Source organism: Megalops cyprinoides, chromosome 14 (genome assembly GCF_013368585.1).
Source record: "Megalops cyprinoides isolate fMegCyp1 chromosome 14, fMegCyp1.pri, whole genome shotgun sequence".
Taxonomy (NCBI): Eukaryota; Metazoa; Chordata; class Actinopteri; order Elopiformes; family Megalopidae; genus Megalops; species Megalops cyprinoides.
This window is the reverse complement of record NC_050596.1, coordinates 429,893-457,295: the sequence shown is the minus strand read 5'-3', so window position 1 is coordinate 457,295 and position 27,403 is coordinate 429,893. Positions and strand designations below refer to the sequence as shown.

At 44.6% G+C, this 27,403-nt stretch overlaps 1 long non-coding RNA gene across 2 annotated transcripts; it reads right to left on the bottom strand.

Moving 5' to 3' along the window:
* Window positions 1-559: 559 nt before the first annotated feature.
* Window positions 560-3,358, bottom strand: LOC118789377. 2 transcript variants are annotated; one of them, XR_005005455.1, is made up of 4 exons: window positions 3,226-3,358; window positions 2,901-2,975; window positions 1,759-2,777; window positions 560-1,433 (listed from the first exon to the last, which is right to left on the bottom strand). It is a non-coding gene; the product is annotated as an uncharacterized LOC118789377 (long non-coding RNA). The 2 variants fall into 2 exon arrangements; XR_005005454.1 differs by having other exon boundaries at window positions 2,901-3,358.
* Window positions 3,359-27,403: the final 24,045 nt, after the last annotated feature.

Below are 27,403 nucleotides of genomic sequence, written 5' to 3'. Positions count from 1 at the left end.
ACTACATGGGAAAAACGTTTTCTTGACATTGTCAAACAATACTTTGCATCGTTTCAAATAAGCAGTGTATTATAACCCTGTACTAAACATTAAACTGGAAATGTCAAACAGTTCAATTGAGCATAAATTGTATGAATGGGGACAGCTTACTTTCGAAAATCCATATTTTAAACCTTTGGACCATACAACTTACTGACTTGCCTTTGGTAGCTTAAATTTGCAAATAAAACCTGATTTTGACTACATTTATTAAACTATTGGTTCTGTTAGTTATATGTGACACAAAACACAGACCCAAGATAACCGTTTATCATTTATTAATAACGAACAATTCAATAGAGACAAAATGGAAAAAATAACGTTTTCAAAAAAGGTGTCAAACAATAGTTTGTATTTCAATTAAAGATGGTATTTTAACTCTTTGTACTAAACGTTATTCAAAAACGCTGAAGCAGGTAAACAGTTATCAAATATATAGCTATTTAAACAACAAACATCACTACATGGAAAAACGTTTTCTGGACTTTCAAATCAGCAATGTATTATAACTGTAGGCTACTAAAATGAATGTATTTCATACTGGAACCACTGGAAACGTCAAACAGTTCAACAGCTAAAACATAACAACTGTAGAATTTAAATGCGCATACTGAAATATATAACAAGCAATAAACATACTTTTGAAAACTCACTCAAAAATTGCAATCACACCTAGACTTCATCAACAGCGTTTCCAAGACCACCATCATCCTCCGCACAAGTGTATTCTTTCTTTTCAAAACGCTGCTTGATAGTCGTAATCAAGCTGTCTTCATTGACAGGAACATTAAACTCAGCAACATCAAGGACGTGCTCCCCATATCCTCCACGGCATTCAGTAAATGGCACATGTTGTACTCGGTGACGTACGCATTAATTGCGGAATTCGTGATAGTGCGTGATCTGTACAGTCGATTGTCAGTGACATGGTGCCTCTGTACGTTGTGGAGTAGCAGCATGACTTCTGCATCAGTTTGCAGCACTCACATCTGTGGACCGATGACTTGGCATTGAACTCGCCCTGCGGTGTCTGGCATTTCGGACAGCGACGTTTGCAGATCACCTGTATTCCGGTAACAGTTCCTGACAATTCGGAAAGCTTCTCGTCTTCACCGAGTTCACTACAATCAGCCACTTCAATTCCACGAATTTCTGGTAGTGGATGGACTCCCCGACAGATATATTCGTCCTTCCCTTTCTCTTGTCGATAGGTTTGTGAACTTGTAGGGCTTCAAAGCACCCACTTGAACAATCTGCTTGTCCCACAGAGTAAGTTTCATCTGTCCTGTTGAATCGCCTATCTGGAATTCTGTGAGCTCGCAGTCAGTTCCATTCACGGTGACAACTTTGCTCAGGGTTCCCTGGACCAGAATTTTCGCTTCCAGGACACCGACCTGTTACACATATAAAGGCACAAAAAATACGACCGCAAAGAAAATATTAATAACCACTGACTTCAGAATATATGATACGACATTACAATTAAATTGAAATTACTGTAGCCTCATTCAGATGTATTTCAAGGCGCTTCAAAAACGGCTTTCTTAAAACCTCATCATACTAATTGTGTACTACACCAACATGACAACACACGTTAATTAAAATTTGAAGGCATATTAAAACATCTTTTTCAAAACAGGTTAATACGATTTTAACAATGGGCAACATCAACAAGAGAACGCACGACTCCATTTGATTGCAGTCGTGATTACGTTATACCTTGTCCAGTTTTGAACTGCTGGGAGGGACCTTTGGCAAAAACGGAACTTTGACCACCTCCAAGCTGGTAGCTCTGTTGCATAGTGTAAAGGAGGGCGGCCCCTTTAACTGAGGGCGGCCCCTTCCCTGTCCATGTAAAGCCATATGGACGATCAGCCAATCAGAGCACAGCGTACAACAGCAAGACGAAAGGGGAGAAAACAAGTTAGAGCAGGACACCAAATGGCAATCGTGAGAAGCCATTAAGTTACCCTTGTGTAGTTAGTAAAGTGTTACACCTTTTCCTGTGTGCGTTCATGACTTTACATTTACATTTACATTTATTTATTTAAAGTAAGTACAATTGCTTACGAAGTTCTCTGTTACCGTGTGCTGTAAGCTTGTGTCGTTGTTACCCATGTTACTTCTCACTTACTACCGAGTACAGCGGGGATAGCCCCCCGAAGTTGTTTTCAGTTAGCGTAATTGTTTAGATGTTGTTACGCTTAGAGTAATATTTTCAGACATCCACCATAATCAGTAATGTTGAGAAATGAATATTATAACGCGTAGAGACGATTAATACGCATAAACTCTACGTGAATGTAAATATGTCTCGGTGTGTAGTATGCAAGCTTACGCTGTGTGACTGTATTGCGCCCCGTCTTGTATAGAAGTATGTCAGTTATGCCATTTCTGATTGCACGATTGTACCTATCATAACCCTGTGTAGTTTGCTGTGTTGCTTGCCCAGTGTTATGTGTCTGTATAGTGACAAAGTTATAATTGTATAATGCTGTATAACTAATATTATGTATATCTGCCTTTTGTTCAGACCATACACATACCCACAAATACCTCCAAACCTGCAAAGTGGTCAAGACTATGCCAATACCCATTAAACGAGTTTAAAGGATCAGATGTGCCCTGTTTCCCTGTGTTCTGACCGACACTCCGTGGCGACGGCCAACCCCCACCCTTGAACCAGTACACACCCTCCACCACACATAGGATGTCAAACACTACAGGATCCGAGAAGCCTATAGAAAACATAAGAACAATCAGTAAACATGATGTTAATTTAGGCTAAATGACCACTTGGTGTGAATTACAATCTCCTGTTGTATTTACTTTTTTACATTTTAACAAAAATTACGACTTACTAATGCTTCGCTTCACGTTCCTCAGCTTCACTGGCGTGATGTTTTTGCAGGCTTGAGCGAAAGATGTCTGTTTTTCTGGTGAAAAACAGACAACTTTATGATATTCATCTCTACCTTTTTAAAGCACTGCATTAAAGGAGGCAAGACACAGTGCAAAAGCCCTGTTTCCGACTCGTCTTTTGCTATTTTGGCAGGGCTGGCCGTGGTTATAGACGTGTCCTCATAAGCAATGCTCTCTGCCGTAGAGCGACCTGACCCAGACATTACAGTTCCGATTCCCAGGACTTTTTTAAAATTCTGTCAGGAAGAACAAACACCTGCATACCTCAGTTGTACACTGTACAACAGGTTGTTGGCGTGAGCCTGCTGCATATGCAACAACACAAGCACTTGGGGACATTCCTTGATGACAAATTATTGTTTGATGCAAATGTCACACCACACCCTATGTGGTGAAATATGTGTTTTCTTTTTTTTTCCTCGTAGACCTATGTGAACTGTGTGCGGTATTACGAGTGATACTGGGGGGAAGGGGCGGTACTTACTTTTGCCGGTGGTAACGAGGCAGGAACTCCTTGTTTGGCCATAGAAAATGGTGGACTGGTGCACGTGAATAATTGTAAATCTGAGGCGATTGGAGGGGAGATCCTTTTTATGTCGCGTAACCGAGGCAAGTGGGGGGACTACGTTTCCCAGCTGCCCTGAGGTTTCGTGATCGTCATCGAGACCGCGCCGCAGAGCGGGAGGAAGGGGCAATGCTGCGGAGCTGCAGATGTGTGTTTGCACGCCGGCAAAAAAGGAAAGTACTTAATACGAACCTACTCCGTATGAATGAGCCAACGTCTGGCCTCCCAGCGTGTTGAAGGTTGTTCTCCCGTGTCACCAGAATTGAGGAGGTCCGCGGTCCCGGCTGGAGAAGACGGGGAAGAACGGCGCTGGTTACTGGAAAGGGCGAGCTGACTGCTGTTATACCGGCAACTGGACTGATCTCGCGACTGTGGCCAGGTTGCTTGAGGAACTTGGGTTGCAGCTTTTATACAGATTTTTGTTTTCTTTTTGGTCAGCGTGCATGCTGTCGGGTGGGTCTGGGCTAGACTGTGGGTAAGCAACTCTCCCCTCTTTTCACTAAATGAATTGCCTACCGCCTCAGTAGTGCACGGGGTATTTGTGTGACCCGAAAAGATTGCTGGTAACTGAAAGTGTATGTGTATTTATTCCTTCCTTGATCGTGATGGTCTGAACTCGTGGCGGCTTTGAATGTGTTGTGTTATCTACAGTCTGCAGCGCAGTTTAGAGTACGCTACGCTATACGAGATGCTGTAGCCTACTGTTCAAAGTGAGCCGTGGTACTTTTGCTGTGGTGTTACTCGAAGTGTACTAAGCTGTCTGAAGTAGACCTGCGCGGGACTGAGTTTTCAATCCCGCTTCCGCCCGTTCCCGAAGGCTTTCTGACCGCTCCCGTCCCGATCCCGAAGTCTACCTCAACTTGACCGCCCAACGGGTCCCGAGAAATAGAAATTTTAATATGAAGCCTTAAGGAGACCTTGTGCAGAGCTGATATTTTTCCTGCAAAATGATGGGTTTTTCCACAGGGCACCGACGTATCGTCTTGTATTGGCACACGCCACACACACAGTCCGACGTGCGGTGCGTCAGGAGAAGAGCAGAAAGCTTTTGTGTTAATTGGGCTATTTGTATGCGTGTTTTTGCTATGGTGTTTAATTATGGCTACGGGCTATATATTGTTTTGAATAACGGGAAGGAAAATATTCAATGTTACTCGTTTGGCCAACAGGGTAAAATACCGTAATTATTGGGTATGATTCAGTTGCATTTTAACCCCGATTAACACCTGGAAAATCGGCGGTCCGCCTGCGGGCCGTCATGACTTATGTTCGATTAAAGTGCGGTGTAAACAACGTCTGTTCAAGTTGAAAGCTGAGATTCTTGTCTTTTGAGCGGTATAAACCATTCCGGGATACAACAACAGCAGCAGGTACAAGTAAGGCATTTTTCAGGAAAACAACAAAAGCGAGAATTGACACAACTCACCAATGATGTCTCACGGAAGTCCACTCATTCATAAAATCCCAACAAAAACGGTCTGGTTCTATCAGCAAACGTCCAAAGAATCAAATCCAGTAAAGTATTTAGTCCAAAACACGTTATTAGATGCATAAATGCTCAAAGACTGCAGCCGCATCATGCGAGGTTGTGGATCACCGTTAGAAATATTCGTATTTCTCTCCCGCATAACTTTCGTTAGCAAGTAGCGAGTGAGGTTTTTTTTTTTTTTTTTGTGAATGAAAACCTAATGTTTTACATTTATATTTATAATTATATTTTAAATTTTAGGAGAATGTTGTCGAATTCAGGAGTTATAGCCATTTTAGTTTGGGTATGTGACCACTGTGTTCTAATTAGTCTCTAGTGTTTCTAATTACTCTTGGTAGATCTTAAAGAGGCTGCTTGATTACATTAAGATTTAAAATTACAAAGACCATAGAATACAAGCCTTTTATTAATGTCATAGCACTCTTCTAAATAAAATGACAGCAAACAGCACCATATTGGCAACTTGGTGCAAAAAAATATATAATTATAAAGTAAATAAAAAGATTTTTATATATATATATATATATATATATATATATATATATATATAGCATTGAACAGCTTTCCTTGTGCATAATTGGTGAACAATATGCTAACCAATTAAGTGCAAACCAAAACAAAGGTCTAATCTAGCTATAACAGCAATGATCTTTAAAAAATATCTCAACTTTTAGGGAGTATCCTTCCTCTGACTTTTTCAGAGTAATGTGGAGGAAAAGAACATTGTTGATCGACTCTGGTGCCAGGTTTGTACATCTCTCCTCCAGGATGCGCCCGCAGATACTAAATGCCCTTTCGGATGGCGCACTAGATGCAGGGATACTCAAGATGAAACATGCCAATCTTGAAAGTGCAGGGAAGCGGGTGCTGTTGAACTGCCACCATTTAAGCACATTGTTTGGGTTTGGCTTTTCTGGGAGTCGGCGGCTAATGTATTCTGCTATTTCTTCCTTGACAGACTTTGGCCCTGAAACGGAGGAAACAGCATTGTCTTCCCAGTCTGTGAAGCGGGATGCCCCTGCACTTGGCTTTTTGGCTGGTGGGGGCACAGGTGGCCCCTCCTCTTGCTCTGACACTGCTATAGCAGGCGCCCTGTTAAACTTCATGTTGTGGATAATTTCTTTTGCACCTTTGGATTGGAATAGATTATTTCAAAACTTTGAATAATAAATACTCAAATTAAAAGTTTTAAGCATTATAGGCTAAATGAAATTAATTAATTTAGTTAGGGTATTCTATGACCTAGTAGGAAGGATTATTTCATTTCATTTAGGCTCACTGGCTCACTCACAAGCTCATTCCTTGTCTTTTTCTTAACTGCACTGTTTATTCTAATTTCATATACGTACCGTTGACTACTAGATCTCTTCCATCTGGGTCCAACATCCGTAGGTGTAGTAGTTCAGGAGTCAGTAATGTCGCAATTCTGTACATCATGTGAAGAGACTTTTCTGATGTCAGTGGTGCCCATCAGTTCTTCCAAACGTGAGTCACACACTTTGGCAACTTAGAGCAGGGGGTTGTGGACTGCAGCTTGGCAGTGTTCCATGAGGCTGTTGGACCATGGGAGCACAAGCGATGCGCTGGTAGAGGAGTTGTCAGACTCGAGATCATTTGTAGCATCCTTGAATGCTTTAAGGAAAGCAACCATTTTTTTTCAAATTGTCCACATTGATCTGCACAATTCTATCATACTGGCCATTCTCTATCAGTAATGTGGAGATGGCCTCATGCTGTGACAGTTGGGAATTCGGCATGTCATAATTTGAGTTCCATCGGGTTTCAACAGATTGCTTAAGTGTTGTTTCCAATCTGTTTTGTAGGCCAGTGTGTTTGAAGTACTTCAAGTTTTTTTTGCACTGGTCAGCAGCTCAGCCATCTTGGGTGTCTTCTCTAACACTTTACCAGCAAAGGCACTGGACAGGATCACATTTAAGATGTGGGCGTTGCAGTTCAGCCGCGTGTATCCGCGGAGAGCAGCCACAATGTTGGCCCCGTGGTCAGTCACGAAAGCCACTCGGCCAGTTAGCAGTGAGCTGTCTATTCCAAATCCTCTGAGTTTCATGAACAGCAGTTTCTTTGTTTTTGGCAGTTTTGGACACATTATCTTCAAATGGTGCTGCAAACAGGACCCTTGATACAAACTCAAACTCGTCATTTATATAATGTGCGGTGCTGGAAATAAATGTTTTATGGTAATCTTCCGTCCATATGTCAGTCGTGATTTCACATCCGTATGTTTCAATTATGGGTTTCATTTCGGCTATTTTTGCCCATCGACATGCCTCGACACTGTGGTTGGATGTAGGAGCTCCTTTTTCACGTCAAATTTCCTATGTTTTAAAGTGACGTCTACAGTGTGCTCAACAAATTCGATGAAGCCTTCCCCTACGACCACGTCAAAAGGACTAATATCTTTACAGCAAAGAGCCACATACTTGTCTATGATGCCTTGCTTAACATGTTGAGGCAATGGAGGGGTAATTTCTTTGAAGGCTATTTTGCGTTGGCCAGGGAGAATGGCACAAGTATGTCGTCTCAAACCTGACATGCCAGTTTTGCCAGCGTAGACCATAATTTTCTTACAACTTTGTATTTTGTATTGTCCGGTCTTTAATTTTATTTTCGACAGAAGCAATCGACTCCTTGCCACTCTCAATGTTCTTCTGTTCTGTCACTCTGACCTCTGAGTCTGAAGTGTGCTGTGCTATGTACGGTGTAGGGGGGCTGGTATTGGTTAACTTGGCCCACATTGTATGGTACTACTCAACCTCATCTCTTGATCATTCCTGTACCTTTTTTTTTTTTGTGGTTTTTTTTTTTTTTTTTTTTTTTTTTTTTCTTGACTTGCATGTCGATTTCTGCATTATCAATTGTGTGCCACTTTGATTTTGTGGTATATGGGAGTGGGGCGCCTATAGCTGGTCCAGTATTGCTGCCATGGTGTGCAGTGTCAACAGCCTGCCTTACCTTGTGTGTACACCATGTGATCTGTGTTAATAAAGATGTGAAGAACTTACCTCAGCCTGGTGTTTGTGCCTCCAAGGGGTCTGAATCTGTATAAAAGAAAAAGGGGGACAAAAACAAGGGTTATTGTTGGTAGTGAAGTCACTTGGCATGACACAAACACTAATTTTAAATGTATACTTTATTTTAAAGGACATGAATGTGATTAATGTGGACAAGCCATTGATAAGTGTGTTATTCTTCTTTAATTGACTCTGTGTGTAGCCACAGGTGGGTCTCGCTAAGCTTTGAACCCCCATAAAAAACATGGGTCCATCCAAGTGTTTTATGACACCAATGTGGGGTCAATATCAATCACCTAACTACATAGATGTCGTCATTGATGTCATTTTACTATTGCATCATCACTGACTACCACATTCTGAAATGACAAGGGGAAAAACTTGCAAATATCCTTCTTTGTAACTCTGTGCTTCTTGGAAGCATTGCTTACCAAGTGACAGGTTATGTTTCTCAGTGCTTACAGAATATAAGGTATTGGCTACACAATTTTACCCAAGAATGCACAAGTTATTGTAAGCTCTTACAATGCATAACATGGTTCAAAAATGACACATATACATGAAAGTGGGAGTTTAAAAAAAAAAAAAAATATTAAATTATATAATTTGAATAATTTTAATACATTTTTAAAATTTTGATTTGGTCCACACATTCATTTGCTGGTGTGTGTTTGGTGTTTATGTCTTTTGTGTGTGTGTGTGTGTGTGTGTGTACGCATCCTTGTTTGATCCATGTTTTGCTCTCAGCGCATACATTGTTGATAAATAATATCAATTTTGCTGTCATCTTTACACACTGGTGTGTTGCACTGTGAGCACTAGCTGCTGATGCTATGAACCTTCACAGCCAGTCAGGTCATTCTGATCAGGGCAATGCATTAAATTCAATGGGGATTTTATGCAGGTCATTTTTGACCTATGCTATGTAAACTTGAGGTGGTCATAAAAAGTGAATTTATTAAAATAGTAAAAAAAGGAAAATTAAAACCATTTTACATTTACATTTATTTATTTAGCAGACGCTTTTATCCAAAGCGACTTACAAAAGTGCATACAGCAAGTATAGCGACAGTATGCACCATGACTTGTGCACCTTAAAAACAAGGTATTTTAAGAATACCTGGAACATTAAATGATAACATTGGTTGATTTCAAAGATATAGAGAAGAAACACTTGATAGGGTCATTTTTGACCCATGTTATGGGTTAGGACTAATTAAAGGCTGACTCACTCACTGATTCCAGACCTCATTTAAAGTTCTGCAAGAATTTCAATTCAATTCAATTCATTTTTATTTGTATAGCGCTTTTTACAACACAAGTTGTCACAAAGCAGCTTTACATTGTTCCCAGGCCTGAGACCCCCTGAGAGCAAGCCAACAAGGCAACAGTGGCAAGGAAAAACTCCCTATCAGGAAGAAACCTTGAGCAGAACCGGGCTCATGGGGGGGGGGGCATCTGCTTCTGGCCGGCACTGGGCAGATAGAGTTAGACACAAAATTATGCAATGTACATTTGTTATTGACAAACAATAGCAGTTAACAGTAGAGTGATTATAAGAATGTCTCCTAGGATGTCCGGGTCTTGGAATGCAGTTGGCTTTGATGGGCAGGGCAGCGAGGTAGCAGGACGAAAACGAGATGGGACGCTTGGGCTACAGCCCGGAGCAGGGAATAGGAAGCAAACAGAAAACAGTGGTTAGTGGATGATAAGAATGGCAGGGATGTAGAACAGAGAGGCAGGAGAGGAGGGGCAGAGAAAAAGGTGTGCAACAAGGAAAGACCCCGGCAGGCTAACATTATGGCAGCATACCTAGGGGACGGGAGGCAAGGGACCGGCATAGTCATGAGGGCGACCCTAAGACAGTCAACACCAGATCACGGCACAGGGTCCATGAAAGCAATGACCACTTAGTCCACCAGAGACTCTATGATCCACGCCAGCACCAGGCCATGTCCCTCAGCTGAAGGGTTTACTATATAGATATGTTTTGAGCCTAGACTTAAAGGTGGAGAGAGAGTCTGTTCCCCGAATCTCAGAGGGTAAACTGTTCCACAGGAGAGGGGCTTGATAGGAAAAGGCTCTACCGCCTACAGTAGTTTTGCCCACTCTTGGAATGGTGAGAAGCCCGGCATTTTGGGAGCGAAGGGCTCTCTGCGGAAGATATGGATGAAGAAGGTCCTTAAGATAGGGGGGGCAAGCCCATTTAAAGCCTTAAATGTGAGTAAGAGTATTTTAAAAATGATCCGGTATTTAATAGGTAGCCAATGGAGAGAGGCCAGAACTGGGGTGATGTGCTTAAAGCGTTTAGTTTTAGTTAAGATTCGAGCAGCTGCATTTTGCACCAGCTGAAGGGGTTTTAATGAGACGTTTGCACATCCTGACAAGAGGGCATTACAGTAGTCTAATCTGGATGTTACAAAGGCATGGATTAGTTTTTCAGCGTCGTTAATTGATACGATTTTCCTGATTTTAGCAATATTTCTCAGATGGAAGAAGGCAGTCCTAGAGGTGTTAGTTATGTGAGTTTCAAAGGAGAGCTCGGGATCAATAACAACACCAAGGTTTTTGATGGCTGCACTCGGGGCAAGGGAGACACCATCAAGGTCCAATGTAAAATGAGTGAGTTTGCTCCTGATTGAATTTTGGCCTATGACCAATATTTCGGTTTTGTCCGGGTTAAGGAGGAGAAAGTTTCGGGCCATCCAATTCTTTACATCTGTTAGGCAGGCCTCCATGTTTGAAATATTCAGAGGGACATCGGGTTTGACTGATATGTATAACTGAGTGTCATCTGCGTAACAGTGGAAATTAATGTCATGTTTACGGATGATATCGCCAAGAGGCAACATGTATAACGAGAAGAGCAGAGGTCCAAGCACAGATCCTTGAGGTATACCATATTTTACTCTGGAACGAGCGGAGGATTCGTTGTTGATGGAGACAAACTGATATCGTTCTGATAGATAAGATCTAAACCAAGATAGGGCATGTCCACTTATGCCAACCAGGTTTTCGAGGCGGTCAAGGAGGATACAATGATCGATGGTATCAAAGGCTGCACTTAGGTCTAGTAGCACAAGAAGAGAGATACAGCCATTGTCACAGGAGAGTAGAAGGTCGTTGAGCACTTTCAGGAGAGCGGTTTCCGTGCTGTGGTGAGGTCTAAATCCGGACTGGAAAACTTCCAAAATGTTGTTAGAGTGTAAAAAGGCACAGAGTTGCTTTGATACCGCTTTTTCCAGAATTTTTGAGAGGAATGGAAGGTTCGAGATGGGCCTATAGTTTGACAGGTCATTGGGATCAAGATTAGGCTTTTTCAGAATAGGCTTGATAACTGCTACTTTGAAGGGCTGAGGTACGTGTCCAGACATAAGAGAGGCATTGATAAGATTTAATAGTGGTGTGCCAATTGCAGGCAATAGCTGTTTTAGGAAGCCAGTTGGTATGGGGTCAAGTTGGCTGGTAGAGTTATTAGATGAATTGAGAAGAGAAGAAAAGTCGCCAAATTCAATGGGTATAAAAGAGTCAAAGCGCGAGGCGGGCCTAATAGACATGTCTACATAATCTGGAACGGCTCTGGCCAGGCAGGAACCAGAAGTTGATGAGAATTTTTGTATTGTGTCTCTTATCTTTAAGATTTTACTGTCAAAGAAGTTCATGAAGTCACTGCTACTATAAATTGCTGGTATGGTAGGGTTAACTGATGCAGGACTCTTGGTTAATCTGGCAATAGTGCTAAACAGGTACCTAGGATTGTCCTTGTTTCTCTCAATAAGAGTAGAGAAATATTTGGATCTGGTAGCTGTGAGGGCATGCTTGTAATTTAGGAGACTTTCCTTCCACGCCAGGAGAAAAACCTGTAGTTTGGTGGAGCGCCATTTTCTTTCGAGTTTTCGTGTGGCTTGTTTGAGGGCACGAGTATGGTCGTTATACCAAGGTGCTAGCTTCTTGTCTGTGATTTTCTTCCTTTTGAGAGGAGCAACGGCATCTAGAGTTTTACGCAAAGTAGAGTCGATTCTGTCCGCGAGTAGATTAATTTCATTTGAGCTGGGGTTTGAACATAAACTAGAGGAGATTTCGTTGTGCAGGTAGTATGATGTAGGGAGCTCGTCGATAAAGGCATTTGCTGTAAGAGAGCAAAACGTGCGCCTAGGCTCCGAGTATGTGAAGCACGTTAGTGGTAAAGAAAGCAAAAACAAAAAAAAACTACACACCTGACCTTTAACTCATGGCAATAGTCTTTCACGCGTATGTCACAAGGGTGTGATTTGCTGTTTAGCGATAAAACCGGTGCGATTAGAACACTAGATTGGAAAAATTGTAGCTAATTTTAGATTTGAGGAAACAGCGATTTAACGTTAAAAATATACCAAATGCTAACTGAAAACTATGAGAAGCTTAAAACCATTAATGAAAACATAACGAATCTCATAATATGAGGGGCTTTTTAGAAAATATTTCAGACATTTGTTACACAAACACATATGAAACACGTACGCATTCACATCTGAAACTTTCACACATGCATCCATACTAGTGAAAACTCACACACATATAGGCTATGCGAAACACTCATATACACACATGTGAAATGCATTCACACACATACAGCCTAATTATGAAATGTTCGTATACATACGCTATATGGACAACAGTATTCGGACGCAAAATACTGTTGAAAAACAGGTGTGGCCAAATACTTTTGTCCATATAGTGTACATAGGAAATGGGTGCATTCATACATATGAAACGCACATATAAACTTGCATGAAACACATTCACACACACATATGAAACTCTCATTCAGATACAGGTGAAACAAACTCACATATACATATGAAATGCTCATACAGACGCACGTGAAACACGCTCTTTTGTAACATTGCACACTCCCATACATGCTTCATCATGAAACTTTAGCTGTGTGTGATAAATTCTTGTAAGGATGACTAAGAAGCTTTTCACACTCGTTTGCGTGAGAACATTTCAGTATATCCAGAAAGCATCTTGGTACAACGATAAGGCACCCTTCCAACCGTTGCGCTTGATCACACTTGTCACACTGTCAAGGGGAGGAGATACAATAAGCGAAGGTGGCATGACTATGAGTCAGAGGAAAAAGATACAATAAGCGTAGACCGTAAACCAATAGGAGAAGAGAAGGGAGAGAAGATACAATAAGCGTAGACTATGAACCAATAGACGTGAAGGGAGAGAAGATACAATAAGCGTAGACCATGAACCAATAGGAGAAGAGAAGGGAGAGAAGATACAATAAGCGTAGACTATGAACCAATAGGAGAAGTGAAGGGAGAGAAGATACAATAAGCGTAGACTATGAACCAATAGACGTGAAGGGAGAGAAGATACAATAAGCGTAGACCATGAACCAATAGGAGAAGAGAAGGGAGAGAAGATACAATAAGCGTAGACTATGAACCAATAGGAGAGGTGAAGGGAGAGAAGATACAATAAGCGTAGACTATGAACCAATAGACGTGAAGGGAGAGAAGATACAATAAGCGTAGACCATGAACCAATAGGAGAAGAGAAGGGAGAGAAGATACAATAAGCGTAGACTATGAACCAATAGGAGAAAAGAAGGGAGAGAAGATACAATAAGCGTAGACTATGAACCAATAGACGTGAAGGGAGAGAAGATACAATAAGCGTAGACTATGAACCAATAGGAGAAGAGAAGGGAGAGAAGATACAATAAGCGTAGACTATGAACCGATAGGAGAAGTGAAGGGAGATAAGATACAATAAGCGTAGACTATGAACCAATAGACATGAAGGGAGAGAAGATACAATAAGCGTAGACTAGGAACCAATAGAAGTGAAGGGAGAAAAGATACAATAAGCGTAGACTATGAACCAATAGGAGAAGAGAAGGGAGAGAAGATACAATAAGCGTAGACTAGGAACCAATAGAAGTGAAGGGAGAGAAGATACAATAAGCGTAGACTATGAACCAATAGGAGAGGATGGCATGACTATGAAACAACAACATAGCGCACAAAGGTTCTGGGGTGACGTCCAAGGAGGGGCAATGCTGAAGGCAGTGTTCCTTCTTCAAGGTTGCATATCCTGACATCAACTGTCTTGCAATAGCTTTCAAATACTTATAACCTAGAATAACCCCTGGCCTTACCCAAACCCATAATCATACAGAATCACAGCATATTAATAACAGTACTTAATGCTTTTCCAATAGCGGCACTTTAATGAATACTATCATTAGATGCTTATTAATTGTAGTGCTTATGTAGTAAATCAACAATATCATGTAATGCTTATTATTGTAGTGCTTAATATAATGCCTTTCATTAATAACAGTGCTTTAGTGCATACTAGTGCTTTAGGCCTCACATAAGGCCTCACATTCTCCACCACACACTTCTGGCTGAAACTATGCATTCACAAACTTTCTTCTTTTACCTTTTGCTCCAGTCATTGCTGGGTGTTAGAGGCAATGAGGAAGACGTGATACAGTTCTTCACTGATGCACTGGGGGGTCCTTTTCTAACCAGGAATATGTTATCATATTCAGCTAATACAGCATGCTCTCTGCCTTTTTCTCACAATTTTGGATTTTTTCAAATACCCAAAAATTGCACTCCTCCACAGCGTTGGCACGTCTTATTGCAATGTCCCAAGAAGACACAATGCATTTATGGTACTGCTTACTTTTAAGCTTGACATATATGTGGTGGGGGGCAGTACAGTGGTGCAAATGGGTAGCACTACTGCCTAACAATATGGAGGTTTTAAGTTCGAGGTACGTCTACTTTCAGTGTGTAACTTGTCCCTGTGTTCATGTGGATTCCCCTGGGTATTCTGGCTTTCTACCACAGTCCAAACATATTCAGGTAATGTCGATTGGACATGCTACATTGCCCATAGGTGTGAGTGTAAGAGTGGAAAACTATAGATGCTAGAGCTACCAAACTTGGTAGATACTGTACGTTCCTATGTACCCACTACTCAGGTTGAATTTTGAATTTTTTGTAAAACCTTTAAAATCTATCTCCTCCTAGATAGTTTGTCCGATTTGCACCAAAATTGGTACACAGCATCTTCAGACCAAGATCCTTAAACATTGTATAAAGAAAGTTGCTACGTTAAAAGATGTGGCCGCAGTAATCCAATGAATTTTGTGGGCATGGCCTCTTTTGAAATAACTCCTGAATGCAATGTCCAATCATCACCAAACCTCATCTACAGCCCATTAGACTCAAGCCTACCAAATTCAGTGTAAATCCGTGCATAAGTGGCGCTATAGCAAACACATGGTCATAACTCCTAAAGCACTTGCCCGATCAAGTTCAAATTTTGCATGCTGTGTCTTGGTTAAAGGTCCTAATAAAGTCTTTAAGGACTCAGAAACAATGGCACCCATCACCCATTTAATTTTCTGCTGATGTGCTTGGACCCCATAATTGCTGCTTGCAGCTATATTTATTATTATTATTAATATTTCTGTTATTAGTATTGTTGTCACAGTTATCGCTTATTATTCATAATCACTACTATTATTATTATTGATGTTGATGATAACGACGATGATGATTATTAAGTTTACTCTTACTGTTATTGTTATTATTACCAATGTTATTATTACTGTCATCATGTATGATTATTTACTGTTATAACTATTAATATTATTATCTTTATTATTATTATTATTATTATTATTAATAATAATAATAATAATAACAATAACAATAATAATAATATATCATTTATCATTATTATCATTAATATTATGATTGATGACTGAACATTATTAGACCCAGTGGTGTTTTGTGTTGTATGTTATGTTTGTATGTTTATCAATAAAAAAAAATTGTGTGGTTGTCTTCCCTGAGTTTCACTTTTTTTGAACTGGGAGAGTTCCAGATTGCGTTTCTGGCATTCTTGTCAGTACTCCCGCCTCCTAGCCCTGCGCTTTTGGTTTTTTTTTCCTTTTTTCCCCTTGTGTTTCTGCCCGGCCCTTCTCTCCGCCCTGTCTCCGCCTGATTACCTGCGCACCTGCATCTCATCCCCTCGTCGGTCTGTCCTTATATATACCCTGCTCGCTGTGCAGTCATTGCTAGTTCGTCTCAGTGTTTTTTGCCTGTTTCGTCCCCGCGTTTTCTTTACTCGCTATTCTTGTGATTTCGACCTGCCCGTTTCTGACTCCGTTGTTTGCCTGCCGCTTTGCTTAGTTTGCCTGATCGTGCCTTCCCGTTTTCTGACCCTGCCCGTTCTGACTTTCCCGTTTTGGATTTGCCCTCGGACTGCCTCTCTGGTTTTTGACCCTGCCTGTATTCTGGTTTTTTGATTCTGCCGTGTGTTTTTTCTCTGCCCTCGCGTTTTTTGGGGTCTGCGACTGTGTCCTACCCTGTGCTGCCTGACAGTACGAACTAGCCATCATGGACCCAGCAGACCTACCTCACCTGAAGGCTGCACTGGAGCTGCAAGGTGCGTTGTTGGGGGGGCATCAGAACCAGTTGGACGCCATCAGTCGATCCCTGGAGAGCTTCGCGACCAACCTAGCTGGCGTCACTGCACAGCTGCAGCAGCTGCAGCTCAACCTGGGCAGCCGCTCCTCTTCCCCTCCGTCCGCAGCAGCTTCCCTGCCTGTCCTGCCCGTGCCTCCGAGCCAGGAGCCCCGATTGCCACCTCCGGAGTCGTACGCAGGCGATCCGGGAACCTGTCGATCGTTTCTGTCCCAGTGCTCCTTGGTCTTCGAGCTCCAGCCCTCCATGTTCCCTACTGACCGAGCGAGGATCGCGTACGTCATCACCTTGTTGACGGGCCGAGCCAGGGAGTGGGGGACTGCGGTCTGGGACGCCGATGCCCCCTTCTGCCACGTCTACACCGCCTTCGCCGAGGAGATGAAGAAGGTGTTCGACCGCTCCAGGCACGAGCGCGAGGCCGCCAGGGAGATGCTGCTGATCCGCCAGGGGCGCCGGTCGGTGTCGGACTACGCCATCGATTTCCGCACCCTGGCTGCCACCAGCGGTTGGAACACCGAGGCTCAGTATGACGCCTTCCTCCACGGTCTTGCAGAGACCATCAAGGATGAGCTGGCCACCCAGGAGCTACCCCCCAGCTTCGACGCTTTGGCGGAGCTGGCCGTTCGTGTGGACCAGCGCCTGTCGCAGCGACGAAAGGAGAGAGCTGTCGGTGGACTGCCTGGTTCCTCTCGAGCCTTTCCGTTAGCGCTCGCAGCACCGAGCCCCACGCCCCCGCTTCCTGCCTCCCCGGAGCCGATGCAGGTCGACCGCACTCGCCTGTCCCCCGCCGAACGTCAGAGGAGACTCAGCACCAGGTCGTGCCTGTACTGCGGGCAGACTGGTCACTTTGTGGCGACCTGTCCGGTAAAAGCCGGCGCTCACCCATAGCGAGGGGATTACAGGTGAGCGTTACCCCTATCTGCCAGTCCCCTGAAATCCGCCCCCTGTTCTCTGCCTCCCTGCTCGTCGGGGATCAGCCTCATGCGGTCTCTGTCTTAATCGATTCAGGGGCCGACGGGAGCTTCATTGACGCCGACCTGGTGGCCCGCCTGCGTCTCCCCCGCATCCCGCTGCATTCACCTCTGGAGGCCCACGCCATCACCGGAGCCCCGCTGATTCGCATCACCCACGCCACTCCCCCGGTGAATTTCCTCATTTCTGGCAACCACCGCGAGGCGATCGTGCTGCACATCATTGACTCCCCTCAAGCTCCCGTGGTTCTGGGTTACCCATGGCTGGCCCAGCACAACCCCCACATCGACTGGGAGGGAAACAAGATCCTGGGCTGGAGTCAATTCTGCCACTCCAACTGCCTTCGCGACGCTCTGGTCCCTGTATCGCCGGTTGCCCCAGCCCCTGAGGAGTTCCCGGACCTGTCGGCTGTGCCGCCGGAATACATGGATCTCAAACCGGTCTTCAGCAAGTCCCGCGCTACCTCGCTGCCCCCGCATCGCCCTAACGACTGCGCCATTAACCTCCTGCCCGGTTCGTCTCCTCCTAGGGGCCGCCTGTATTCCCTGTCTGCACCGGAGACCGAGGCAATGAATAAATACATCCGGGAATCCCTCGCCGCCGGCATTATTCGTCCGTCCTCCTCACCCGCCGGGGCCGGGTTTTTCTTTGTGGGCAAGAAAGACGGCTCCCTCCGTCCCTGCATTGATTATCGGGGCCTCAACGCCATTACGGAGAGGAACCGCTATCCCCTGCCGCTTCTGACTTCTGCATTTGAATCGTTGCAGGGGGCTACCGTTTTCACGAAACTGGATCTTCGTAGCGCCTACCATCTGGTTAGGATCCGAGAGGGGGATGAGTGGAAAACGGCCTTCAACACTCCATCCGGGCACTATGAATATCTCGTTATGCCATTCGGTTTAACTAATGCCCCTGCCGTGTTCCAGTCCCTGGTAAACGACGTCCTTCGCGACATGCTTAATAGGTTCGTGTTCGTTTACCTGGACGACATCCTCGTTTTTTCCCGTTCCCCGTCAGAACATGTCCAGCATGTCCGTCGTGTTCTCCAGCGCCTGCTGGAGAACCACCTGTACGTCAAGGCGGAGAAGTGCGAATTCACCCGTAGCACTATCTCCTTCCTGGGTTTCATCGTCACGGCAGGGAGCATGCAGATGGACCGGCAGAAGGTCCAGGCTGTGGAGGAGTGGCCTCGCCCCGCCTCCCGTCGGGAGCTGCAACGCTTTCTGGGATTCGCGAACTTTTATCGACGCTTTATTCGCGACTACAGCACGGTGGCAGCTCCCCTCACGGCTCTAACATCGGTCAACAGAGCGTTCGCCTGGTCCCCGGAAGCTGAAGGGGCGTTCCGCAATCTAAAGACCCGTTTTACCTCGGCGCCCATTCTGACTCAGCCTGATCCTGCCCGGCAGTTTTTGGTGGAGGTGGACGCTTCGGATGTGGGTGTGGGAGCAGTCTTGTCGCAACGCTCATCGGCTGACAACAAGCTCCACCCCTGCGCCTACTTCTCCCACCGCCTTTCGCCCACGGAGCGTAATTACGACATCGGCGACCGGGAGTTGTTGGCTATCAAGCTGGCGCTGGAGGAGTGGAGGCACTGGCTAGAGGGGGCGAATCTGCCGTTCCTGGTGTGGACAGATCACAAAAACCTAGAGTACATCAGGACGGCTAAGCGCCTTAACCCTCGACAAGCCCGCTGGTCCCTGTTTTTCTCCCGATTCCACTTCACCCTGTCTTACCGCCCGGGAGCCAAGAACCGTAAGCCAGATGCTCTTTCCCGTCATTTCACCCCTGCAGATGAGACCCAGGAGCCCAGCACCATCCTGCCCGCCCGATGTATCGTCGGGGCGGCGCATTGGGACATCGAGACCACCGTGCGCACCGCTCTCCGGACCGAACCGGGCCCCAGCTCCTGTCCCCCTAACTGTCTTTTTGTTCCCCAGCCTGTTCGTTCTCAGGTCCTGCAGTGGGGGCACTCCTCGAGACTCGCCTGCCATCCCGGTGCTCGTCGCACCACGGCATTCATCAGTCAACGATTCTGGTGGCCCACCATGGCTAAAGACATCCGGGACTTCGTAGCCGCCTGCTCGGTCTGTGCCCAGAATAAGACTACCACCCGACCACCCGCCGGCCTGCTGCAACCCCTGCCTGTACCCAGACGACCCTGGTCTCACATCGCCCTCGACTTCGTTACCGGTTTGCCCCTGTCTGACGGTAACACCACCATCCTCACAGCCGTCGACCGTTTTTCCAAGGCTGTTCACCTTATTCCGCTGCCCAAACTACCCTCCGCCAAGGAGACGGCCCAGCTAATGGTGAACCATGTATTCCGTTTACACGGTCTGCCCACCGACGTCGTGTCTGACCGGGGTCCCCAGTTTACTTCTCATTTTTGGAGGGCGTTTTGCAGGCTACTGGGCGCCACTGTCAGCCTGTCGTCCGGCTTCCACCCCCAGTCTAACGGCCAGACCGAGCGGGCGAATCAACAAATGGGGACGGTGCTGCGATGTCTGACATCCCAGGAGCCCACGGCGTGGAGCCAACACCTGTCTTGGGTGGAATACGCCATAAACTTCCTACCCTCTGCATCCACGGGTCTGTCCCCCTTTCAGTGCTGTGTTGGCTACCAGCCGCCCCTGTTCCCGGCCCAGGAGGAGGAGGTCGGCGTACCCTCGGCGGCGGCGCTGATACGACGCTGCCGCCGTACCTGGAGACGTGCTCGGCTCGCGCTGCTCCGTTCCACGGCCCGGATCAAGCAGTTTGCTGATCGTCACCGCTCCAAAGCCCCTCGCTATCGCCAGGGCCAACGAGTGTGGCTCTCCACACGGGACCTTCCCTTGAAGGTGGACTCCTGAAAGCTGGCTCCTCGTTTTATCGGCCCCTTCCCTATCGCCAAGGTTATTGGTCCTGCAGCGGTCCGGCTCAGGCTCCCGCTCTCCCTCCGTCGCATCCATCCCACGTGCCACGTCTCCAAGATCAAGCCCGTCATCCGCAGTCCTCTCTGCCCTGCTCCCTGGGCTCCGCCGCCACCTCGCCTGATCGACGGAGCGGAGGCGTACACTGTGCGCCGTCTGCTTAAGGTTCGGCGCCAGGGACGTGGATTCCAATACCTGGTGGACTGGGAGGGCTACGGCCCCGAAGAGAGATGTTGGGTCCCCGCCAGAGACATCCTGGACCCTGCCCTCATCCGGGACTTCCACCGCCGGCACCCTGGTGCACCTGCTGTTACGCCTCGTGGCGTTCGTAGGGGGGGGGGGTACTGTCAGTACTCCCGCCTCCTAGCCCTGCGCTTTTGGTTTTTTTTTCCTTTTTTCCCCTTGTGTTTCTGCCCGGCCCTTCTCTCCGCCCTGTCTCCGCCTGATTACCTGCGCACCTGCATCTCATCCCCTCGTCGGTCTGTCCTTATATATACCCTGCTCGCTGTGCAGTCATTGCTAGTTCGTCTCAGTGTTTTTTGCCTGTTTCGTCCCCGCGTTTTCTTTACTCGCTATTCTTGTGATTTCGACCTGCCCGTTTCTGACTCCGTTGTTTGCCTGCCGCTTTGCTTAGTTTGCCTGATCGTGCCTTCCCGTTTTCTGACCCTGCCCGTTCTGACTTTCCCGTTTTGGATTTGTCCTCGGACTGCCTCTCTGGTTTTTGACCCTGCCTGTATTCTGGTTTTTTGATTCTGCCGTGTTTTTTCTCTGCCCTCGCGTTTTTTGGGGTCTGCGACTGTGTCCTACCCTGTGCTGCCTGACAATTCTAATGTAAACTCAAAACTGAATAGAAGTCTTTACTGGGAATCACTTCCAGATAGCGTTTCTGGCTTTCTCCTGTAAACTCACAATTGATTGGTTAATCCAAGTATTAACCAAGCCCAACCCTACTTAGCTTCTGAGATCAGACCAGGCCAGGCATGTTCAGGGAGGTATGGGCTTAAGCGATAAGCATGTCTTCAAATAGCCATCTTATACGGCTCCTGTTGAATCTCAGCATGACCTCATGGATTTTACCATACACTTACTGCCGTTCATGACGTCCGTGTCATCATAGAAGCCTCAATGTTAATCTAGGACAATCATTGCAGTAAGTGCAGTAGCGCTCTTAAATATTAAAGTGCTCTTGTTCCAAATCCAGCCAAAAGACAGACAAGCACTCTTCATTCTTAGCTGCATAATGACTTTAAAAACCCCCAGGGTCCCATTGACCCACCGGTGGGTCAGGCAGGTTTCTGTATTAGTATCTCATCAATGGCACAAGCTACAGTGTTGATTCAAGTATCGTCTGAATCTGTCATTTCCACTGATTATGAATATCTTCAATGCTAGTCCAAACCAAACCAGAGATATAAAATTTTGTTGTAGACGCCCCCCCCCAAAAATAAAAAATAAACAAACTACATGAATTATTAACTTGCATTCATTTTGATAGCGTGTAAATCAGCGGTATCTAAACCGAATATAATCAACGCTTACCTGATAGGTCTGTTTGCGTAGATTTTAATGATATCTGTGGTTTCTCGCTAGTCCCAACCAATCCTGAGTAAATGCATTTAGTGTTAGTCCTCCCCCCCTTCAGCGCTGAGGAAAAGGCTGCACAATCTGTAGGGTGTCCGAATACTCAATAGGCATTTAATAGCAGTCGAATGGTACCCGGATGACCTACTACATCCGTTGAAATTTTGAAGTATGCAAACGTACTACACTACACTATCCCATAGGTCAGCTGGAGCCCGAATAACCGAAGAAGAATTCCCCAGGAAAAGGAGAAAGAAGGCAGCGGTGTAGTCAGCTTGGTTAAGATAACATATCAATTGGCTTGTTACGTAACGTTAGCTTTTCGTTTTACCTCAGGTTGACAGTCAGCTAAGTAAAGCAGACTGATTTTTAAAACATGTAAACATGTAAACATCCGGGTCAAAGGACAGGTAAGATGGCGGCGGAGTACATCCGAATTGTGTCCTTACTACTCACTTGCATACCCATAGAACGTACTACAGTAACGGTTGGGTAGTACGTTCTTAACCGACGTTAGTGCATACTGAGTATTCGGATGCGGCCAAAGAACTTGTATCCTGTTTAGTTGTCTCTATCTCAGTAAATTCTCAACCAAACTAGCTGCTTTTTCCTTGTCTGATAGGCCAGCTGGTAATGATTGACACGGTCTTTGTCCCCTGCCCATCCAGAGATATCGCGGTTTCAAGTTACCTATCCCCTGCCTCCTCACAGGCAAGCTGTGCTGTCAGCACATAAACAAGCAGGCTGGAAAAAGAATGAAGACTCCCCGTTAGCACTGTACCTGCAAATAGATAGAAACTGCTGGGCTACATGGCATAAATAGATTTTGGCACTTTGAACATGTATTTAGTTATAGCTGCACATGTGTTTTTTTCTTTGTATTTTCATTGTATTGCACATTGTTCTTTACATTTTCATTGTTTTGCACTTTGTTCTTTATTATATTTATATAGCTATTAATGTATATTATATTCAATTTTTGTTTATTGTAATTTTTAATAAACATTTTCCTGAAAAATCACTCTTTCAACAATTGACTCGATAATGACTCAATAACTTTTTATTCCAGATATTTTCCAAAATACCCCTGGGTCCCATGATAAGTTTCAGATATTAGTGGAACAGCTAGAAGATGCATTGCTTATTGCTGATTCCTACAGTAACAGCCGCTACCCATACACAGAACTGCATGGTCAGCTTCATCAGCTTGCACTTGCAGCATTGATGGATGGACCTAATATCAAGAGTGGGGACACTAAGGCCTTCCGGCGTTTCGGTCTGAAAGTGCGATCACTTGTTGGCATGTTGGAACAGCTAGGGCGAGAAGGCCAGACTGAACTTAGCTGCGGGTCTCACGTCTCTCGCCTCCTGGCCAAGTTGCCCCATGACCTTAGAGCTAGATTCCTGAGGTATGTGGACCCTAGGAGAACACCAATCCCTACCCTCCAGCATCTGGCTTAATGGCTGGAGTACGAAGTAAGGATACAGTTAGATGATTCACAGTGTGCAGTGGGTGAGCAGAGCAAAAAGCGCATCAGCTCACGCAAAGGGCAGCGAAAGGATATTAAGTCAAGGAGGACAACCATGGTTCTTTGTGGTGCAGAACAAAGTATAGAGAAGGCCAAAGATTCCATGCCTTCTTCATTAGAGGAGAAGAATAAGGAGAAGCCAAAGAAATACTGTCCGTAAGAAATGGGTCAGAGCGTACCATTTTTTTTGAGATCAACTTTTTATTTGCTTTCTCATTTCCAACATACATGCTGTATACAATCTTTACAGTCTTATTAAACCCCACCCCCCTCCTCCCTCCCCACCCAGCATTCTGATTAAAATAATAATAACAATAATTAGTACAAAACCAAGAAGTCAGTACACTTTCTTAAAAAATATTTAATTTCATGAAGCATATCCTGTAAAATAATAGATAGTAGGTTACAGCAAGGTTCTAGTAGTACAAATCATAGACTGCAATCTGGGGGGTGGCCCTGACACTACAACCATTTTTTACATAAAATTTGAGGCACTGGATGTCTTCCTCCACAAGCACAATAGTCATTTTTGTACGGGAAGCTGATGCGGAGGAATCCATCTCTGTACTATCAATTTCTTTGCAGCTGTTAGTCCAGCCAGCCATATCTTACATTGCCGTTCTGTTAGAGATAATTCAGAGTCATCATTAAGCAGAACAACCAATGGATCCAGTGGAATCTCTCTGTTTATCAATGCTTGGGATGATACCCATACGGTAATGCTTGTGTGGAATTAAGTAAGATCTGTGGCAGATCTTCATGTGAAGTAGTTGGTGGCTAGGGTTTTTGGATGCCTTAAACAATATTACCCCATACTAGTGCCCAATCAATTTGTCTGCCACTCTGCTGTAAGTCCCTCTCCCAAAGAAATGTTAAAGCTAGAGGTTTTTGTGCAATTTGGAGCAATTTATTGTAGATTAAGGATACCAATCCCCTGGAGGAGTTCGTTTTGGTATTGGTAAGTTGGACTATTGGGTGATTTGGTAGCTCTGTTCCCCAGGGGACCCTTTAAGCCTGCATGGCCAAGCAAAGTCTAAGGTATAAGAAGAAGGATGAACCTGGTATGTCATAATTGTGGGTAAGGTCCTGAAAGCTGAGAAGACTGTTTTGACAGAATAAATCTTTAAAACTATAGATACCTGCAGACAACCAGGATGTTGATGAAAATGGATGCTTACCCGACATGAAAATTATATTATGCCAAATTGGGGAGTTTGAAGCGCCATTTTAGATTGAGCTTCATCTGCTCCTTTGTGGCTCTCCATATTGCAACTGAGTATGCTATGATAGGACCATATAGTAAAGTGCATTTCTTTGGGGTATAGCCCATAAATAATAGATCCTGCAACCCTATTGATTCCTCGATTGCTCTCCATGGTATATTACATTGTGAGCCAGACTTTCAAGGGGCATAATTGAAATGCTAAATGATAGTATTTAAAATTAGGAACTGACAGTCCACCCAAAAATTTTAGCCTTTGCAGAGTTCCATACTTTATTTGGGGACGTTTTTTATCCCATAAAAACTTCTTCAGGACAGAATGTAACTTGTACCAGTAACCTACTGGAGGGGACAGCAGTCGCATAGCACTAAGAAAATTTATGTGCGGGAGGATATTCATTTTAATTGTAGGGATGTGGGCACACAGGGAGGCTGGCATAGCCGACCATCTCTCAGTGTCTTTTTGAATATTCTGTAGGGTTTCCAAATAATTATTCTGACAAATTGCATCGAACTGAGGTGGAAATGTTTATACCAAATAAGTTATTGTTTTTTTTACAGGTATAATTATCGGCAGCTGGATCTTCTCCATTCCTCTATTGAGTGGAAGTAGAGCTGACTTTGACCAGTTAATAATTATTGTCAGTTAAACTGACAATATTCCAGGGAAAGACATAAAGCAAAATATCATCAGCATAGAGAGAGATTCAGTCTGTTTGAGTCTGTTTGAGTGTAATTTGTGTTGATATTGGGGCTTGACGGATGCACTGTTCCAGTGGTTCGAGTGGTAGGGCAAATAGAATAGGTGACAGAGGACAGCCCTGACTGGTGTCTCGTTGTATGGTAAACAGTTCAGAGTAATTGGTACCTGTGGATATAATAGCTGAGGGATTAACACACATTGCTTGAATCATATTTATAAATTTGGTTCTGAAGCGAAAGTGTTCCAGCACCAGCCATAAAAAGTCCCATTCCAGGCAGCAGTGGCGTTGCTAGGTCCGATCATTTGTGGCTGTAGCCCCGAATATTTTAAGCCTAGCCCTGAATATTTTCACCCTGAAAAAGGAGGTGTTTATAGCAAAACAACAGATACTGTGTAACAGAGTGAACTTGACTTGCAGCGTCCAAAGGTGTGGTAATATTTATTTGAAGGGAGATCGGCATCCCCAACCTACCAATGCCGATCTCCCTTCAAAAAAAGCCCCAGGCAAACTTGACGTAGCCCCTGATCTTTTCAAAAGCTAGAAATGCTCTCGCTCCAGATGCTCTTGCTCTCGCTCCAGACACTCTCGCTCGCTACCTGCTGCTCCTCACCTGTTTCGTGCTCCGCACTTCCCGGTGCATAGCTGGAGGATGCAGCTATCATCTCTAGAAACATGGATCATAGTCTGAATTCCTCTAAACCTTGATTTATCAGGGCCAAGGCCAGGCAGCAGACTTTCTGTCCTACACAGATGTCTGCTTTTTCCCTGGAACCACCACTTAAAGTCCATCCCATAGAGACAATGTCTGTTCCATGACACTCGGTCCCAAACTTCTTAAAAACATCCAGTAGGGGTAGTTGTGCTGATAATTTGATAAAAATTAAGTTTGACAAACCTGAAAGTACTACCTGTAGACAAATGGTCCTTAAGATTGGGTTAATAAATATCAGATCGCTACAACCTAAAGCTATATTAATAAACGAATTGATTACTGATCACCAATTTGATATCTTATGCCTGACTGAAACATGGCTTAAACCTAATGACTTTGTTTCTCTCAATGAATCAACACCTCCCAGTTACTGTAATCACCAGGTCCCTCGACCTACTGGTAGAGGTGGTGGCGTTGCTGCTGTACACAGCTCCAAACTCTGTGCCACCCTTAAACCTGGCTATAACTTCCATTCGTTTGAACTGTTAGTACTTAGCTTTGCATATCCTGACAAGACTGCATTTCAGCTATTTACCCTTGTAATAGTTTACAGGCCACCTGGCCCTTACAGTGTTTTCTTATCAGAATTTGCCAACGTTTTATTTGACCTGGTTGTCAATACAGAAAAAACTGTGATAGTAGGTGACTTTAATGTGCATATGGATAATGAACATGACTTGTTCAGAACAGCATTTTTGTCCATCATCAAAACCATTGGACTCTATCAAGCTGTGGACAAACCCACACATTACCGCAACCATACTCTAGATTTGGTCCTCACACATGGAGCAGATATTAACCAGGTGGAAATTATGCCACACAATCCTGTGTTATCCGACCACTATCTCATCTATTTCAATTTACCACTAACGTGTTTCACATACTCTGAGCCTAGATTTTCTTCTAGGCGCACATTTTGCTCTCTTACAGCAAATGCCTTTATCGACGAGCTCCCTACATCATACTACCTGCACAACGAAATCTTCTCTAGTTTATGTTCAAACCCTAGCTCAACTGAAATTAACCTACTCACGGACAGTATTGACTCTACTTTGCGTAAAACTCTGGATGCCGTTGCTCCCCTCAAAAGGAAGAAAATCACAGACAAAAAGCTAGCACCTTGGTATAACGACCATACTCGTGCTCTCAAACAAGCTACACGAAAACTCCAAAGAAAATTCTCCCCCAAATTACAGGTTTTTCTCCTGGCGTGGAAGGGA